This window comes from Ranitomeya variabilis, chromosome 8 (genome assembly GCF_051348905.1).
Source record: "Ranitomeya variabilis isolate aRanVar5 chromosome 8, aRanVar5.hap1, whole genome shotgun sequence".
Lineage (NCBI taxonomy): Eukaryota > Metazoa > Chordata > Amphibia > Anura > Dendrobatidae > Ranitomeya > Ranitomeya variabilis.
The window spans coordinates 132001298-132016100 of record NC_135239.1 but is presented as its reverse complement, the minus strand read 5'-3'; the positions used below and the strand labels follow the sequence as shown (position 1 = coordinate 132016100).

At 42.5% G+C, this 14803-nt stretch overlaps 1 protein-coding gene across 2 annotated transcripts in view; it reads right to left on the bottom strand.

Annotated features, from left to right (window-relative positions):
- Window positions 1-14803, bottom strand: part of FIRRM (FIGNL1 interacting regulator of recombination and mitosis) — a 983706-nt gene that overhangs the window by 768350 nt on the left and 200553 nt on the right. The gene's annotated exons all lie outside the window — the stretch shown is intronic.

Here is a 14803-nt window from a genome sequence, read left to right as displayed (position 1 = left end):
AAATGACATACTCACCTCTCTTGCTTGCAGCTCCTCAGCGTCCCGTCCCGGCGTCTCTCTGCACTGACTGATCAGGCAGAGGGCGGCGCACACACTATATCCGTCATTGCGCCCTCTGACCTGCACAGTCAGTGCGGAGAGACGTCGGGAAGATGGAGCGGCGCCCGGCGTGTGGAACGCGGACAGGTGAATATGTAATACTTACCTGCTCCCGGCGTCCCGCTCCTTCCCCCGGACAGCTGGTCTTCGGTGCCGCAGCCTCTTCCTCTATCAGCGGTCACCGTTACCGCTCATTAGAGAAATGAATATGCGGCTCCACCCCTATGGGAGTGGAGTCCATATTCATTTCTCTAATGAGCGGTCCCACGTGACCGCTGAACAGGGGAACAGCTGCGGCACCCGGAGACCGTGGGACTGCAGGGACAGCGCCAAAAGCCCCGGAAGCAGGTAAGTATGCCTCAGCGCACTCTCCCCCTCACCCGCCGACCGTGACTCGAGTATAAGCTGAGAGGGGAACTTTCAGCCCAAAAATTTGAGCTGAAAATCTCGGCTTATACTCGAGTATATACGGTACTCCAATTGGAATAGTCAGAGAATTGAGTTACAAAGACACTGGAGAGATCTACAAATGCTTCTCACAAAATTAGAATATCATCAAAATGTTAATTTATTTCAGATTTTCAATACAAAAAGTGAAACTCATTATATAGTCATTACAAGCAGAGTGATCTATTTCAAGTGTTTATTTATGTTACTGTTGATGACTATGTCTTCCAGCCAATAAAACACAAAAGTCATTATCTCAGTAAATTAGAAAAACTAAAATAAAACACATGCAAAAGCATTTAAAAAGGTCCCTTAGTCTGTTTCAGTAGGTTCCACAATCATGGGGAATCATGCTAACTTGACAGATGTCCAGAAGGCAGTCATTGACACACTCCATAAGGAGGGTAAGCCTCAAAAGGTCACTGCTAAAGAAGCGAGCCGCCATACAGCATCATCAGCGAAAAAATGAAAAATTTATAGTCCTCAGAATAAAGCGATGGAAAAATAATTATTTTTTCTATAGTTTTTATCGTACAAGCGCTAAAACATAAAAAAAATGATATAAATGAGGTATCGCTGTAATCGTACTGACCCGAAGAATAAAACTGCTTTATCCATTTTACCAAACGCGGAACGGTATAAACGCCCCCCCCCCCCAAAAAAAAAAAAAAAGAAATTCATGAATAGCTGGTTTTTGAAAATTCTGCCTCACAAAAATCGGAATAAAAAGCGATCAAAAAATGTCACGTGCTCGAAAACGTTACCAATAAAAACGTCAACTCATCCCGCAAAAAACAAGACCTCATATGACTCTGTGGATCAAAATATGGAAAAATTATAGCTCTCAAAATGTGGTAAAGCAAAAAATATTTTTTGCAATAAAAAGCGTCTTTTAGTGTGTGACTGCTGCCAATCATAAAAATCCGCTAAAAAACGCTATAAAAGTAAATGAAATCCCCCTTCATCACCCCGTTAGTTAGGGAAAAATTAAAATGTATTTATTTCCATTTTCCCGTTAGGGTTAGGGCTAGGGATAGGCCTAGGCTTAGAGCTAGGGTTAGGGTTGGGGCTAAAGTTAGGGTTAGGGTTTGGATTAAATTTACGGTTGAGAATAGGGTTCGAATTAAGGTTAGGGGTGTGTCAGGGTTAGGGGTGTGTTGTTAGGGTTACCGTAGGGATTAGGGTTAGGGGTGTGTTTGGATAAGGGTTTCAGTTACAATTGGGGGGGTTTCCACTGTTTAGGCACATCAGGGGCTCTCCAAACGCGACATGGCGTCCTATCTCAATTCCAGCCAATTCTGCGTTGAAAAAGGTAAAACAGTGCTCCTTCCCTTCTGGGCTCTCCCGTGTGCCCAAACAGGGGTTTACCCCAACATATGGGGTATCAGCGTACTCAGGACACATTGGACAACAACTTTTGGGGTCCAATTTCTCCTGTTACCCTTGGGAAAATACAAAACTGTGGGGCTAAAAAATAATTTTTGTGGAAAAAAAAAGAATTTTTATTTTCACGGCTCTGCGTTATAAACTGTAGTGAAACTTTGGGGTTCAAAGTTCTCACAACACATCTAGATAAGTTCCTTGGGGGCTCTAGTTTCCAATATGGGGTCACTTGTGGGGGGTTTCTACTGTTTAGGTACATCAGGGGCTCTGCAAATGCAACGTGACGCCTGCAGACCAATGCATTAAAGTCTGCATTCCAAATGGCGCTCTTTCCCTTCCGAGCTCTGCCATGCGCTCAAACGGCGCTCCCCCCCCCACATGTGGGGTATCAGCATACTGAGGACAAATTGGACAACAACTTTTGGGTCCAATTTCTCCTGTTACCCTTGGGAAAATACAAAACAGGGGGCTAAAATTAATTTTTGTGGGATAAAAAAAGAATTTTTATTTTCATGGCTCTGCGTTATAAACTGTAGTTAAACACTTGGGGGTTCAAAGCTCTCACAACACATCTAGATGAGTTCCTAAGGAGGTCTACTTTCCAAAATGGTGTCACTTGTGGGGGGTTTCAATGTTTAGGCACATCAGTGGCTCTCTAAACACAACATGGCGTCCCATCTCAATTCCAGTCAATTTTGCATTGAAAAGTCAAATGGCGCTCCTTCCCTTCCGAGCTCTGCCATGCGCCCAAACAGTGGTTTACCCCCACAAATGGGGTATCAGCATACTCAGGAAAAACTGTACAACAACTTTTGGTGTCCAATTTCTTCTCTTACCTTTGGGAAAATAAAAAAATTTGGGCAAAAAGATCATTTTTGTGAAAAAGTATGATTTTTTATTTTTATGGCTCTGCATTATTAACTTCTGTAAAGCACTTAGTGGTTCGAAGTGCTCACCACACACCTAGGTAAGTTCCTTACGGGGTCTACTTTCCAAAATGGTGTCACTTGTGGGGGGTTTCAATGTATAGGCACATCAGTGGCTCTCCAAACGCAACATGGCGTCCCATCTCAATTCCTGTCAATTTTGCATTGAAAAGTCAAATGGCGCTCCTTCCCTTCCGAGCTCTCCCATGCGCCCAAACAGTGGTTTACCCCCACATATGGGGTATCAGCGTACTCAGGATAAAATTGTACAACAACTTTTGGGGTCCATTTTCTCCTGTTTCCCTTGGTAAAATAAAACAAATTGGAGCTGAATAAATTTTTTGTGAAAAAAAGTTAAATGTTCATTTTTATTTAAACATTCTAAAAATTCCTGTGAAACACCTGAAGGGTTAATAAACTTCTTGAATGTGGTTTTGAGCACCTTGAGGGGTGCAGTTTTTAGAATGGTGTCACACTTGGGTATTTTCTATCATATAGACCCCTGAAAATGAATTCAAATGAGATGTGGTCCCTAAAAAAAAAAATGGTGTTGTAAAAATATGAAATTGCTGGTCAACTTTTAACCCTTATAACTCCCTAACAAAAAAAAATTTGGTTCCAAAATTGTGCTGATGTAAGGTAGACATGTGGGAAATGTTACTTATTAAGTATTTTGTGTGACATATCTGTGTGATTTAATTGCATAAAAATTCAAAGTTGGAAAATTGCGAAATTTTCAAAATTTTCGCCAAATTTCCGTTTTTTTACAAATAAACACAGGTAATATCAAAGAAATTTTACCGCTATCATGAAGTACAATATGTCACGAGAAAACACAGTCAGAATCACCGGGATCCGTTGAAGAGTTCCAGAGTTTTAACCTCATAAAGGGACAGTGGTCAGAATTGTAAAAATTGGCCTGGTCATTAACGTGCAAACCACCCTTGGGGGTAAAGGGGTTTAAGAACCACCACACACAGATACATTCAGGACATAGGCTACAAGTGTTGCATTCCTTGTATCAAGCCACTCATGACCAATAGACAACGCCAGAAGCGTCTTACCTGGGCCAAGAAGAAAAAGAACTGGACTGACGCCCAGTGGACCAAAGTGTTGTTTTCAGATGAAAGTAAATTTTGCATTTCATTGGGAAATCAAGGTCCCAAAGTCTGGAGGAAGAGTGGTGATGCACACAATCCAAGCTGCTTAAGGTCTAGTGAAGTTTCCACAATCAGAGATGGCTTGGAGAGCCATATCATCTGCTTAAGGTCCACTGTGTTTTATCAAGAACAAAGTCAGCGCAGTTGTCTACCAAGAAATTTTAGGGCACTTCATGCTTCCTTCTGCTTTTAAGCTTTTTGGAGATGGAAATGTCATTCTCCAGCAGGACTTGGCACCTGTCCACACTGCCAAAAATACAAATATCTGGTTTAAAAACAATAGTATCACTGTGCTTCTTTGGACAGCAAACTCGCCTGACCTTAACCCCCATAGAGAATCTATCGGGCATGGTCAAGAGGAAGATGAGGGACACCAGACCCAACAATGCAGACGAGCTGAAGGTTACTGTCAAAGCAATCTGGGCTGTCATAACACCTCAGCAGTGCCACAGGCTAATCGCCTCCATACTACCCCGCATTGTTGCAGTAATTGATACAAAAGAAGAACTAATAAAGTATTGAGTGCATTTACTGAACATACATTCCAGTAGGCCAACATTTCGGATTTTAAAATCATTTTTCAAGCTGGTGCTACAAAGTATACGAAATTTACTGCGATAAGGACTTTTGGGTTTTCACTGGCTGTAAGCCATAATCATCAATATTAACAGAAATAAACACTTGAAATAGATCACTCTGTAATGATTCTAATATAGGAGTTTCACTTTGTATTGATGAAATTAAATCAATTAACTTTTTGATGATATTCTAATTTTGTGAGACGTACTTGCATATCTGATATTTTCAGTGAATTGAAACATGTATGTGCATAGGGAGAAGCTTGCCAATAAATTAGAGCAGGGCTCTCCCTGTAGTCCCTGAACTTATCAGACGCTGGGGTTGTAAATGCCAGTCATAAAGAATGAGGCCACCAGAGTCAGACATGCCAGATTTATTAAAAGGTGCAAGCTGGCACAAACATTTATAAATCAGGGCCTATGTTCTCTAAAATGCCTTGGAGATCAGAGTAAAATATACCAGGCTTCAATTGCACAGACAGTTGGTGATTCATCCTACCCATGGTTTGGACAGCATGAAGTGAAAATGGTTCCCTTTAGGAAGGCTTTTTTTTTTTTTTAATGTAAAAAAATCCTGTATAAATTTGAGGTTGCGATCATCTTAGTTACGAGTAGAAAAAAGCAAACATCCTATAAGAAAAAGCCATAAAAACAAAAGCTTAACCGTTTTGTGACCGCAGACGGTAGAAAAACATTGGCGCTAGCAGGGCTTTGTGCAGCGCCAATGTTTGTACACGGTCGGCGATTTTGTGCTCATCGGGACCCCCACGTACCTTATAATGAGGGGATTCCGATGCACAACGCTTCCTGTGAACCCCGACCTCATCGAGACTTGATTGGTTCAAGTCTCGATGACATCAGCATCACATCAGCCAATAAGACAAATCACTCTGAAAGTTTGTTGTAGCAACGAACTTTCCCGAGCGATCTGCCTCATAATAACGCTGTTTCTTCTCTGATATCCTGTCAGTGAGAGAGTAGATGTTAAACAGTGTGACAAGTGCTGCTGGCAACAGCTGTGCCAGTCAGCGATCTTCTTATAAAGTAAAAAAAAAAAAAAAAAAAAGATTAACTCAGGTTAGGGATTATTAAAGTTAGTGTGAGGGTTGGGGCTAAAATTAGGTTTGGGGCTAAAGTTAGGGTTGGGGCTAAAGTTAGGGTTGGGGCTAAAGTTAGGGTTGGGGCTAAAGTTAGGGTTGGGGCTAAAGTTAGGGTTGGGGCTAAAGTTAGGGTTGGGGCTAAAGTTAGGGTTAGGGATGGGGCTAAAGTTAGGGTTGAAGCTAAAGTTAGGGTTGGGGCAAAAGTTAGAGTTATGGTTGGGATTGGGGTTAGGGATATTTTGGTGTTAGGGGTGTGTTGGGGTTAGGGTTGGAATTAGAATTGGGGGTTTCCACTGATATGGCACATCAGGGGCTCTCCAAGCGCGACTTGGCGTCCAATCTCAAATCCAACCAATTCTGCATTGAAAAAGTCAAATGGTGCTCCTTCCCTTCTGAGCTCTGCCGTGCGCCCAAACAGTGGTTTACCCCCACAAATGGGGTATTGGCGTATTCAGGAAAAATTGACAACAACATTGAGGGTCTAACTTCTCCTGTTACCCTTGGAAAAATAAAAATTTAGGGGTGAAAATTAATTTTGTGGAAAAAACATTTTCATGGCTCTACAATATAAACTTCTGTGAAGCACTTGGGGGTTCAAAGTGCTCCCCACACATCTAGATAAGTTCCTTGGGTGGTCTAGATACCAAAATGGGGTCACTTATGGGAGTTTTCTACTGTTTAGGTGCATCAGGGGCTCTGCAAACACAACATGACGCCCGCAGACCATCCCATCAAAGTCTGCATTCCAAAATGTCACTTCCCTTCTGAGACCCAACGTGTGCCAAAACAGTAATTTTTTCCCACATATGGTGTAACAGTGTACTAAGGACAAATTGGACAACAACTTGTCCTGTTACCCTAGTGAAAAAAAAATTGGGGGCCTAAAAGATAATTTTTGTGGAAAAAAATGTTTTTTTTTATTTCAAGGCTCTACATTGTAAACTTTAGTTAAACACTTAGGGGTTCAAAGTGCTCATCACACATCCAGATAAGTTTGTTCGGGGGGGGGCAGTTTCCAAAATGGTGTCACTTGTGGGGGATTTCCACTGTTTAGGCACATCAGGGGCTCTCCAAACGTGGAATGGTGTCAGATCATTTTCAGCCGATTCTAAATTGAAAAAGTCAAATGGCGCTCCTTCCCTTCCGAGCTCTGCCATGCGCCCAACAGTCGTTTACTCCCCCATATGGGGTACCGACGTATTCAGGAGAAATTGCACAACACATTTTGCGGTTCATTTTCTATTTTTACACTTGTGAAAATAAAAAAAATTGGTTCTTAAGTAACATGTTTGTGTTAAATGTTCATTTCCTTCCACACTGCTTCAGTTCCTGTGAAGTACATAAAGTGTTAATTAAATTCTTGAACGTGGTATGGTAGCTAGAAGGAATGTAGAGTGCACATAGGGTCTTATCCGAGATAAAGGGAATATTCGTGAAATATAATATAAATTCACACACCTGTTATGGTTGTGTGAGACACAACCACTGTAGTTAGCATTAGCGGCTGCTGCAAGCCCCAATGTGATGACCCTTTGATACCCCATTCTCTTCACCTAGCAGACTGCGCTGCTCATCTGTCAGGAAAATGTACCAGAGAATTCCAAGTAGATGTAATAGAGAATATACTTTATTTATACGCGTTTCATGGTGATTACACCACTTCCTCAGGACAGTCTATACACATACAGGGTCTGTTATTTATAGCAAAAGAAGGCACATGGAGATGCATCCTTTCAAAAAAAAAAAAAAGCCATACCCAGTGGGCGGGAAATCAGACTTAAACACCTGTTTAGACACATATGTACATCATAAAACACACACAAAACAATCATAAAACATAATTGAGTATATCACTTAAAACCATTGCTCATACATTTAGAAATCTAAATACAGATAAATACAATAGAATAGAAAGAGGGTCTATTCTCTGTTACATCTACTTGGACTTCTCTGGTACATTATCCTTACGGGTGAGCAGTGCAGTCTGATGCCCCATTCTCGTCACCTAGCAAATGAATGGTTTTGAGCTCCTTGAGGGGTGCAGTTTTTAGGCTATGTGCACACGTTCAGGATTTCTTGCAGAAATTTCCTGCGCAAAACAGGACATTTTCTGCAAGAAATCTGCATGTGTTTTTCTTGCGTTTTTACCGCGTTTTTGGTGCAGTTTTTTTTGCAGATTTTTCCGGAGGTTCCCAATGCAATAATATAATCCACAAAATTAATGAACATGCTGCGTTTTTTACCGCGATGCGTTTTTTTCGCGGAAAAAAACGCATCATGTGCACAAAAATTGTGGAATGCATACTAAACTATGGGATGCATAAGGTATGCGTTTTTTTCGTGTTTTTATAGCGAAAAAACGCAAAAAATCTGCAACGTGTGCACACAGCCTAAGAATGATGTCACTTTTGGGTATCTGTCATACTGAGCCCCCTCCCCCAAAACTCACTTCAAATGTGATGTAGTCCTTAAAAAAAAGGTTTTGTAAATTTTTTGGGGAAAATGAGAAATTGCTTGCCAACTTTTAACCCGTAAAACTTCCTAACAAAAAAATTATGTTTCAAAAATTGTGCTGATGTAAAGCAGACATATGTAAAACGTTATTTATTAACTATTTTGTGCGATATGACTCTCTGAATTAAGGGCATAAAAATTAAAAGTTTGAAAGTTGCGAAATTTTCAAAATTTTCACCAAATTTCCATTTTTTCAACAAACACAAGTCATAGCAAAGAAATGTTACCATTACCATAAAGTACAATGTCTGTTAGGTGTCGAGTTCCCGCCTCTGCACAGGGGGAATCTCGATCCATCTCCGCTGTGGTCTCCCATTCTTCTCCAGCCGTAGTGGAGTCTGCTCAGCAGAGACGTCGGTCCCAGCGTCTAGCTCAGGCTGATACTGGATGACTGGTTACTACTGCCCTTCCAGGCTCTGTCCTTGTAGCCAGCAATAATCAGTAGCGAGCAGGTCTTTCTGGGACTAAGTCCTGCTTTTCCCATACTAAGCATGCCCACGGGACGACCTCCCATTGGAGGTCGGGGGTCACATGCTCAGGTCCTGTTGCGGCTCCTATTGGTCCATCTGGAAGGTCTTGTACCACTGCCGCTATAAAAGGTTTGCATGGCCGCTCGGCCATGCGCTAGTGTACATTTGAAAACGTGTATGACTGATCGCGTAAGGTGGATGTCTGCTATCTAGCGCCCGGCTGAGCTATCAGCACAAAAACACACAAAACAGCGTCTCATTGCTGTGACCGCCAGTGCGGCACCGTGCGCTATTAGAGCGCTTTCCTGACCCAAGCCTGGGTGGTTAGTGGTGTCCGCCAGAGTGCACGCACTCTTGTGAATATAAGTTATCTTTTCAGTTACTCTGATGCCCCAATTGTGGTGTCGAGTGCAAGAGGTCTACACAAACTCTAATCCTGTGTCCTGGGATAGAGTTCTGTGATTCCTTGCTTGCGCTCTTCGTGCGGTACCGCGGCCCTGTGACGCAACATGGTTCGCTTCCGTCATACAGGGTGAAGTTAACCCATGTGTGCATCCACATTGTACCACCATGTAGTCCGTCATTACTCAGCAGCAGGTTCCATCGCTGCACGGTGGACCCCGGGCTGCCAACGCACGCCATACCTTCTCTCTAATTGTTTGGTGCTTTCCACTAGCCCTAACAATGTCACAAGAAAAATCTCAGAATTACCAGGATCAGTTGAAGCGTTTTAGAGTTATGACCTCAAAGTGACACTGGTCAGAATTGAAAAAAATTGACCCCGTGACTAAGGCAAAAACAGGCTCTGGCGCAAAAGGGTTCAAAATAAACTATTTGTACACCAGTGTTAGTCAAGAGAGTATTGCAATGAAATGCACCAAAGCTGTAATCATACCTCAGTTTATCTATGGTTAGGTTACGGATACAGAATTAACTTGTCATGATTTTTGCTAATTACTGCATGCGGTATGTTGAGCAGCAGGAGCTTAGCAGAACGTGGGAAAAGATGTAAAGCTAGATTCAATATGGCATCTGAGGTTTCTGTTATCTAGTTTTTGGTATTTTATGCCGTTTTTAATTTATGCCCGTTTTCTTTTATTTTCTACCTATTTTTTGTTTGTTGATATTTTTTTAGTTCGCAATTGCACAAATGTACTCTAATCTGTAGCGATTTCATGTATGCTAGGAATTTGAGCAATGTTTGCAACGCATGAGTTTGACCAATAAAGCTGCAGAAAAAGACAAAAATAAAAACAATTTTTGACTTTGCGCTAAATTCACAAACCATGTGTCATTTTTAAGAATTTGGTGCAAAAAAATAGAATTAGACTTCAGTTTCTAATAACCCACCAAGACAGCACACAGGAGGATGTCGTCTGATCCTAAAAGGGACAGGAAATACGAAAGGGGTCAAATAGCCCCCCCACCTCCTTTCCCCAGTGTTGCTATAAAGGACAACAATAGTATGAATGCTTCAAATTACGTTTATTATTACTGGATCTAAATAACAAAATAATTGAGCAAGGGGAGGGAATTACCCGTTATGTCATGGTGGGTTATTAGAAACCGAATTTCCATTCCTATTCTATTTTCTCTAATAGCCCCTACAAGAGCACACTGGAGGAATACAAAAGACTAATGTCAAGGGAGGGACATCCGCCTGGAGAATTTGTCTCCAGAAAGATAAATTAACGGATGTCAAGTCTAACCTGTAATGTTTGGCAAAGGTGTAGACTGATGACCAGGTAGCAGCTCTGCATATCTCTTTGATTGAGGCACTGGCTTTCTCAGCCCATGAGACTGCTACTGCTCTGGTGGAATGAGCTCAAAACTTCTATGGAGGTGTAAGATTCAGCAATTGCTCTTTTTAACCAATTGGCCACTGTAGTTTTGGATGCTTTCTTTCCCCTATTATGACCATTAGGTTAAATAAACAAGTTATTATGTGTCCTCTACTTTTTTGCTACGTGGAGATAATGCAGGGCCACTCGCCATACATTAGGAGGATGGGACTCTTCCTCCTTGCTGTTCCTTGGGTTTTGGCAGAAGGAAGGTAGTATTATGTCTTGATACCTATGAAAGTCCCAAACTACCTTAGGTAGAAATTAAGGGTAAAGGCGGAGCACCATCTGGTCTAGTATCCTCAGGTAGTTTAGTGAAAGAGCCTGTAACTCCCTCACCAGTCTGGATGTCATGATTGCCACTAGAAACACTGTTTTCCAGGACAGTTTATCCAGCATTATTGATAGTAGAGGTTCAAATGGTGGAAGCATCAATACTTTAAGGACGATATTAAAGTCCCAGGCGGGGACCAGATTGACCGGTCTGGGACGAAAGCGGGTGGCTTGCTGTCATGAATCGTTTCATCCAGTGATGTTCGGCCAGAGTCTGGTCTAAGTATGAATTAAACACCGCCACCGGAACCTTTAGAGTATTGGGTCTGAGTCCGTTTTCCGGGTCTTCTTGTAGGAAGTCCAGGAATTGGGCAATATTGGGTTGTAGGGGATCCAGTTGATCCGGTGCACACCATGATACAAATGTCTTCTGATATATGGTGTTTGTTACAGGCTTCCTACTAATTTGTAGAGTGTTGATGACTCTCTCAGAGACCTTTGGCCTTTAGGAGTGAGAACTCAAAAGCCACGTTGCTAAATGTAAGTTTTCGATGTCTGGATGGGACATTGGTCCTTGGTGTAGAAGATCCCTGACTGATGGAAGGATTAAGGGACTGCTCACACAGGCTGTTTATGGTGCCAAACCAGCTCCTTTTCGGCCAGAGGCATGCTAGCAAATTACTCTGGTCTGCTCGAGCCTTATTTTGTGCATTTCAGTAAAATTGAAATTGGAGGAAAGGATTATGCTAAACTGAACCTCCATAGGTGAGTGAAGGTGTCTACGCCAAGACAGACAGTCTGGGTACAGAGAGAAATAGCGGGTTACTTTCAGATTTTGATGTCCCATAAATAGGTCCACTTCTGGAGAACCCCACTTCTTGGTTAACATATGGAAGACCTCTGGACTCAGACTCCACTCTCCTGGGTGGATATACTTTCTGCTTAGGAAATCAGCTTGTATGTTGGCTGTTTGCCTTAATATGGAGGGCTGACACGGATAGTCCTCGGCACAAGAAAATATTCTTGCTGAAATACCTTTCAGTTCTTCATGCATCGAGCTTCCCTGGTGGCTGAGGTGCATGACTGTAGTTACATTGTTGGAACAGATTCTCACGTGGTTATCTCAAATCAATGATGCTGCTGCCCTCAGGATCTGTTCCAAATCCTTCAATTCCCTGAAACTTGAGGATTGTCTACTGATATCGGCTGAACAATGACCTAGGAAGGATGTCTGGGAGACGATGGCACCCCAACCTCTTTTGCTGGCATCCACTTCTATGGTGATTAGCGGGACCTGGATCCAAGGAACTCCCTAGTTCAGCTTCCTTGGGTTTTTTACCATGGTAATGATGTCCTTATCTGGGTAGGCACCGAAATCTTCTTGTTCAGAGACTTGAGGGATCCATCCAATTTGCCAGAATATAGGTCTGAAGGTCTCTGGTGTGCGCTTGGACCCAGGCTACTACTGGAATGCAGGATGTCATTGAGCCGAGGATCGACATGGCAAATCTCATACACCGACTTTCTACTCCACAGGATGTTTACCTTTGACCTCATTTGGATCTGCTTTTGTTTGGCCAAAAAAGTTGTTTGCTTTTAATAATTCTGAAGAACACATAAGAATGTCTTCTTTGTGAATGGGAACATATTAGACTTCTTTTGATTTACTAGCCACTAGAGATGAGCGAGTATACTCGTTGCTTGGGTTTTCCCGAGCACGCTCTGGTGATCTCCGAGTATGTGACTGCTCAGAGATTTCGTTTTTGTCAAAGCAGCTGCATGATTTACGGCTGCTGGACAGCCCGAGTACATGTGGGGTTCCCTGGTTGCTAGGGAATCCCCACATGTAATCAAGCTAACAGTAGCAAATCATGCAGCTGTGGCAAGGTAAACCATCACCGAGCAGTCACAAATACTTGGAGATCACCCAAGAGTGCTCGGGAAAACCCGAGCAACGAGTATACTCACTCATCACTACTAGCCACCCCAGAGATGTCAGAATCTGGGCTATTGTCTGTATATGCTCCTGGAGCGATAACACTGAGTGAGCTACTAGCAGGAAGTAGTCGAGATATGGAATACTGCAGATCTATTGACTTCTGATGAGAGCCATGACGGTCGCCATAATGTTCGTGAATAATCGTGGTGCTGAGGATATTCCAAAAGGAAGAACATTGAATTGATAATGTGTTATTTGCTTCCCCTGAGCAACTGCGAATCTTAGAAATTTCCCAGAAGTTGGGATTTAGCGGGACATGATAGTATGTGTACTGAAGGTCGATTGTAGCCATTAGCAAAGTCTTTCCCTATCAAGAGAACTGTTGATTTGATGGATTCCATTTCGAACATCTTGTACCTAATAGTATTGGTTTCAAATCTATTATGATCCTGTGGGATCCGTTTTTTTTTTGTTGTTTGTTTGTTTTAAGAACAGATGGAGCAGTGACACCTGTTCCACTAGTGAGAATACTCCTGATGCAAGCAGGTTCTTTAGGCCGGAATTCAGGGTGTTTGGGAGCTTGTGAAGAGAGTTGGGTTATTATCACTCTATGTGGAGGGTAGGAGGTAAACTATCTTCATTCCTTCCTGGATGAATCTTAGGACCCACGAGTTGTTGCATACCTCCTGCCAATGTGGAAGGTACTGTGAGATTCGACCTCCCACGCTCCTTTGGGCATCATGGTTTATTCTGACGCTGGCCCTGGGAGAGAAATAAATTTCTGTCCCGGCCGCCTTTGGGGTAGCTCCACCTCCATTTTCCCTTTACCTCTGTATTGGGAAGGTTGCTCCCGAGGGGGTGAAAGGACCTCTTACTGGAACTTTTGGTTTGGGCAGGGATTTTTTCTTGTCCGAAGCCCTCTCCAACAAATCATCTAGGGCTGGTCCGAACATGTATTTTCCCTTGAAGGGAATAGAACAATTTAATTTTTGATGCTACATCACCACCCCATGACTTCAGCCAAAGAAACAGTCTTACAGAGTTGGATAGGGCTGATGACCTTGCCGCTACTCTGAGTGACTCTGCCAAGTCCACGGACCATGGGAACCTTCATATCTGGATCTCACTAGAGGCAATTATTTTCAACTTCTTTGTAGCAAATATGTTGCCTATTGTGGCAAGAGTTGTCTCATACTGCAGTCTATATTTTCGTACAACTTAGCATTTCTGTATATTGTATATGCTACATATGTGCAGATGTAGCTACTGATTATAACATGTTACTCACTTTGACTTTACCCCTTTTGTGGAGGGAATGGTTTTGATAATCATGACTATGGTTTCAGTAGCTATGGTCCTCTGGTTCCGTGCACTCCTAGTGCAGTCGTGCATTTGGGCGGTGATTTGTACTTATGTGACTGCTGTGACTGTGTCCTCACCTGTGCTTTATACTCTATTATATTTAATAAAGATGGATTATATTTTATTAATATATGTGGACTCTATTTTGTGGGTTCTCTAACCCTCTCCCTCTTGTCCTTGTTCAATTAGCAACCTGTCCGTACGCCTTATTCTACAGTGATATCAGCGGATATCTACCTCCAACATTGCCTTTATTAAGAGATTCTACATTTGGTAGCTAAGCTGATTGATCTCGTGTTCTTGCTTATTCTGGAGAAGGGGTAGTGAAGTGAGGATTTCTTCTCTGGGAGTACCAGCCGCCAGGTGTTCTTCTAGCTGCACTAGCCAGCGAGACATAGATCTGGCTATGGATGTAGAAACTGTATTCATATTTAGCAGCACTGCTGAGGTTTCCCAGGACATCCTCAGGAGGCTCTCTATCTTGTGCTCTAGGGGATCCTTTAGTTGGGAGGAGTTTTCAAATGGTAAGGTAGTCTTCTAAGCCATGTGTGTGACTTGAATGTCTACCTTAGGCAACTTGGACCAGCATTCGGAGGTCTCCTCATCTACTGGGAATCTGTCCTTCCACTCAGATAGGGTGCTTAGCTTTTTTCTGGAGAATCCCATTCTTCCACAACAACTAACTGTTCTCAATGTTATAATGTTTCTGAA